We start from the raw sequence: 6,000 nt of genomic DNA on the forward strand, positions 1-6,000 counted from the left end.
TGCCACTGAAACCCTTTTCAAAAGCAAAGAACCCCAATTTTGTTTTATTGTGATGATGACTTAAGCAAGTGTGGGTGGGATTTTGTTGCTCTCAAACACCACTGTAACTTTTAGATTAATAAGCATCATAAATGTCAGTACAAAGGAAAATTTGTTGAGAAAAGGATATTCAGCAGAAAACAGGGGTTGGAACAAAAAAAACATACAGAAAAAAATCTCAAATCTTAGCTACCTAATAAGGTTGGAACAGTGCTGGAAGATTGTCTTAAGAATAGCCATATATTGGAAGTGTGGAAAGACTGGAGACTTGTTAGCAGAATAGTCAAGTAAGAAATACAATAAAGCAGTGGTTTTCAACTTTTTTTCATTTGTGGCCCCCTAAAAGATTTTGAATGGAGGTGTGAACCCCTTTGGAAATTTTAGACATGGTCTGCGGACCGCCAGTTGAAAACCAGTGGTCTATGGTAATGACAACCTTGAGGTCCGTCAGGCTCACAGTCAGGCTCACTGATGGGGGAGGGCAAAGATGGCAATTGCCCAAGGGCCCGGCGATTTTAAGAGGGTATGGGGGATTTTAAAAGGGGCCCCGGCCATGGGCAGTGGGACAAAAGCTTCCTCTTGGGGTTGGGGAGGCTAGCTCCCTATCCTGCCTCTTCCATCTGTGGCCTCAACAACAATCCACCCCTGCTCTGCCCCTGCCCCTGCCCCGCTTGCCTCTGTGTCCCTTCCCACCAACCCACCTTCCTGCTTGGCCCCCCTCCTTGCTGCCCCACCCCCGTTTCCCCACTTGGCCTCCCCGCAGCCGCATCCCCCCTTCCTGTCGTGCGTCCCTCCTTTCCTCCCTGGCTTGCCCCCGCCTGCTGCTTTGTGCCGAGTCCCTTCCCGCTCAGGCCCTCCAGGTATCGCTCATCCCTTAAGGGAAGGGGGAGTGTGGAAGGGAAGAGGGGGACCAAGCAATGGGGGAGGAGGGATGCAGCAGTGAGCAGACTGAGCAGGGAGGGGGCAAGGCCACAGGCGGAAGGGGCGGGGCAGGATTGTTCTGCCCTAGGACCTGGAATTCCTGTCAGCAGGCCTGCCACAGGCTGAAAACCGCTGTAATAAAGTAATCTTTGCATTTACTAGCTCTTTTCATCTGTAGATGTCAGAGAGCATCACGATCATTCCACACATGGGGTAACAGGTTAAGAGGTTTGCCCAAGGTCACCCAGTAGCAAAACTGGAACTTTCACCCAGACAGCCCTATGCTTTGTCCGTAAGGCCACAGCTGCACCTACTGTAAAAACTAGTATGCTAGAAAAGTGCTCTCTCAATTGTATGTACCCTTAGGATTACGCACGGAGGGGCCCCTCCCACACTGAAATGAGGCTCAAATACGGAACACCATCTCTCCTTCTCTTCCCCAGAACCTGGCACAGGGCTGGCTTTTCCACACAGTCCAAAGTCTGTGCAGGGGAATGGCTGGGCTAAGGAGATGCACATTGTCTCCATTCGACTCCCATGGACAATCAACAGAGAGAAAAAACACAGCCCCCAGCAGTATTATCCTTCTGTGAAGCTCGTGGTGTCCTCCCATGACTCAGGGGCCACTGTAGAAAGGCAGAGGTTTGGATCATGTGGTACCAATGGAGTTATCCTAACAGACAGACAATGGGGGGCTGTCTGGGGCCAGCACCAATGCAGAGGCACCCGATCTCCATGTGGATGGCTCTGCCCCTCCCCAGATCTGATGGAAGGACACATGGAAAACTTGGTGAGATGATTGTCATAAGGCTTCCTCCCCCTGAGATCTCTCCCACCAGCTTTTCCTGAGGAAGGGTGACCAAGGCCAAGTGATTTAGGACTTTAACATTTCCATTACATTAGTCAGTGACTGCAATATGTTCCCCGAGTGAAAAGGAGTTTTGTTTAATTGCCACTGCTGAGAAAGCTGCTGCCTGGTCTGACCTTTCCATACAAAGTACATCTGTGTCTTCCAAATTAACACTTCTCCTTTAAGCAACTTACAAACTTGTGTTGTGAAAATGCCTTCTACTTATTTAGGTCCCAGCTCTGCCCTCATCATGGGGGGAAGGGAGAGGGAGAACTATGAGGTCATGTCCTAGTCACATGACTGCTGCCGCATCTGTCAACTGTGATACAATTACTAAGACATAACTGTGTATTTATGACATTCAAACCTGCTAAGCAAAGCCTCTCCTCCTTTGGTGTATTAGCCAGTTCCATACTTAGGGATCATCTTAAAAGTTGTCTAAGCTAACCAAGGATATGAACTATAATGCATCTGTTTACTCCAGAAGTTACTTCTTACACTAAGTACCTCATTGTAAACTGAAAACCACCCACTGATACTTGTGCTAGTTAAATCCTTTCCTGTGAAATACATCAGGACAGTCTCTTCCATGTGTTTGCTTTGGTGCGGGAAGTTTGATTTATCAGCTTAAGCAGAATTCAATCTGTCAGTCTTAACAGAAATGAACATACACTTCAATGGCGATGCTATGTTAGGGATGAGATTTTGAGTACAAAAAGGCAGTATGTTAAAATGTATGATTCTCAGATCAGCTGTTGCTCATCCTCATAGCAAATATGATCCCGGTATAGGTATAGATATGTAGGTATAGGTATACGATCCCTGTATATGGTAAGTTTTATTTATACAGTTAGAGAGAGAAAAAGAAGAACCAGTTCTACTGCAAGGTGTCTCTGGGCATGATAGTAGTGCCTCTCTGATGTTTAATAGCATACTCTGTGCCTACTATAAACTCAGAGGCGCTCCAAGCACTAAGGTCTATGGACTCTAGCCCTAGGTGAGTTCCCATTAAACACTCACATGCTTTTAGTAAGGGAAGGATTTTTCTTTACTGAAGCTGGCAGAAAGGAAAGGGTGCAAATGGTGTAGTGCAGGAGTAGTCAGTTATGTATTGTCAAGGTTCAGATTTCGTGGTCAAGGTATGGTCATGGTCTAGACTCCAGAGAAACATTTTCCACATCGCAAGTGCCCCTGTTTAATGAGGATATGCAATGCTGGGTAATATGCCCAGGGCCTATTGCAAGGTTAGTCAATTGGCAGACTGTAGGCCAAATCCAAACCTCTAGAAGCTTTTGACCAGACCATGAAATTCTGGCGGGGGGGCGAAGCCCCAAGCCCTGGCACATCCCCTGGGGCTGAAGCCCTGAGCCCTTGTGCCTCCTGCGGAGCTGAAGTCCTGAGCCCAGCGTGCCTCACAGCCCAGTGAAAAACTCTGCCAGTACGGATTTGGACTGTGGGCCACCAATTGACTCCCCTGGTGTAGTGGGTTAACTCTTGAAGGTTGCAATAGAAGATCATACCGCATGCATGGTAGAGTGCTATAAAGGTTTCATTGGCTTGAGTTTGGGATGACCCTGTTACTCACTAGTAGCAAATCCACAAGTGAACTTTGCAGCTCATTCCATCTGTGTGCCAACACGCCCTTTCTAACAGTATGTCATCACATATTCTCCTTCTGCCACAGAGCTTACAGAAAAGTTATTTGGCAAATGCAGTGTGCTAGACAGATGGATAAATGCAACATGTCCAAATCTGGGAGCTTAACTTTCACGTTAGCTTGTGTATATCTTAAGTCTCAGCCCTCAGGTTGCAGTAGCCCATCTTCTCATCCTCTCAATTATAAATTGATGGTTATACATTGAGTGAACTTGACTCTTCTCTCCCCTCCCCTCTGTACATGATCCCTTCTGTCTCTTGACTGAGGCCCCCCCAACCCACCTTACCCTTCCTGTGCCCATCCATTTCCCTCATGGAACACTTTAAGGGTATGTCTACCCTGCAATTAAAAACCCCTGACTGGCCCGTGCCAGCTGACTCAGGCTCACAGGGCTCAGGCTAAGGGGCTGTTTAATTGAAGTGTCAACATTCAGGCTTGGTCTGGAGCCTGGGCTCTAGGACCCTTCGAGATGGGAGGGTCCCAGAGCTCAGGTTGCAGCCCAAGCTGGAATGTCTACACTGCAATTAAACAGCCCCTTAGCCTGAGCCCCGGGAGCTCCAGTCAGCTGGCATAGGCTAGTCACGGGTGTCTAATGCAATATAACATACCCAAGAGGCCTGGCCCCATCTTCAACAGGCCAATAAGTTCATGCTGCAGGTCTGCTTCTTAACAGTGTCTCTCAGGGTCCTGGGCCAATTCCTCCCTGTCTCTGGCCTACTCTCAATCTGTGCTGACTCTTCTCTGCTGAGGCCTGGGGGGACAATCAGGGATAGGAAGTAGGGGAGGTGCAGTGCAGCTGGATGGCAAGCTGGGGAGAGGTCTGGAGGTTTCCAAGATGCAGGAAATTGGATTGGGGAGGATGGGCTCTACCCCGACCTGCTTAACCTCAGGCCCTCAGGATTGCTTGTAAAATCTCAGAACTTCACCTGTGGCAGCAGCTGTCAGTGTCACAAGTACCATGGCTGTATGTAGCTGTCACAACTGTGAAAGTGGCATCAAATAGATTAGAGGAGAAATGGTGGATCTGGCCAAGACAGCCTACAAAGAAGAGAACTCTTGAATCCTTGAGCCCCATTCTGGTTAGAATTCACATAAATTGGGGGATAGATTATTTCTCCATGTTAAAACTTTAAAATTACAATTGTTACAAGTCTATTTTCTTTTCAAATGGGAGAGAGAAAAAGGGTGTAGGGAAGATGTAGGGAAGGGGGTACCTAAGAAGAAAATCTTGGGATTTTCAGATTCCCACTTTCTTTTTTTTATTGCCTTACATTTAGAAATAAAAAGCTCCCAGGTACAGGCTTTGAGAACCCTGCCAGGTATTTAAAATGAGGTACAATCAGCTCACTTCTTCTACCAAACAGCCACACCTAATCACATGTTAACACCCGTAACCTCCTCCACCAGCCTGGATCTCAGTTCCTCAACATCTCTCCAAAAAAGATCAGGTGAAACAGTGGCCCAGGAGCACTATAGGCAGATGTGCTTCCCCATGGAATTTGATCTGGCCCTGTCCTCCAGCTGTAAGGAAAATCTTACTTCTCTTGGCAACACACCACCAAGTGGCCTTCCCAAAAGGCAAGGAACCTAGCCAATCCCCAATGTGCCTAGCACAATAGGGCCCAATCTGGTTGAGGCCTGTAGGCACTATGGCAGTACATGTTAATTACTACTATATCATAAGATGGCAAACAATGATGGATTAACTTGATTTCCTAATGGTTAATGTCATTTTCACCTCTAATTTCCTATGTTTGTTTAGAAAAAGAAAGAGGAAAACAAAGAAACCTGCCTGACTATGCTTTGCAATAGACACCTATAACAATGTGCACCTCAACCTACCCAAATCTAGGTGTATGCAGAGACAAGATGCTCAGTTCTACATATGTTGAATGTGAACTGCAATATGGCAGTTAAAAGATAACAGAAGACAGTATACATTGCGTCTGCAGCATGTAATTCTCCAGTGCCCTTAGCTTTTGTTAATTGTCCACCAGGTTAGGTCAGACATAACCAAGATCCTGTCTACAGTGGAACAGAATCCTGGTAACTACAGGTGTTTATGCAAGGGTGTTGCTAGCAGGTCTCTAGAATAGCCTTCTTGGCCAGTGTAGACATGGATTTTTTGCCAGTAAACTATGTCATGGAACACATACCATAAAGGCTTTCTAGAGGTGTAGGGCCAGATTTTGCTTCCACTGATCTCAAAGGGGAGTTTACTGGCAGCAGGGGTAGCAGGGTCCAGCGAGCAGTCATACATTGCATCCCCAAGGCTAGCCACATGGCTACACCACCTCAGAGAGGCAGCAGGCAAAGAGAGGCTGGAGAGCCCCAGGACTCCTGTAACTGCTGATAAGGGAGGGGGTAGACAATGGAGTCAATCTCCTAGCAGCTCCCTCCCAAAGTTCTGGGTGGTTCCCACTCCCCTGTACGTCATGAAGAGGGAGCGGAGATCCCCAGGCTCATGGCTTGCAAGTACTTTCCCATCCCTCGCAGGAGGGGGTAAGTAAAGACCAATCCCACCCGTTGGCTC

This window comes from Emydura macquarii, unplaced genomic scaffold, assembly GCF_026122565.2.
Source record: "Emydura macquarii macquarii isolate MOO-44397 ecotype Brisbane River unplaced genomic scaffold, CSIRO-AGI_Emac_v2 contig_2676, whole genome shotgun sequence".
NCBI lineage: Eukaryota > Metazoa > Chordata > Testudines > Chelidae > Emydura > Emydura macquarii.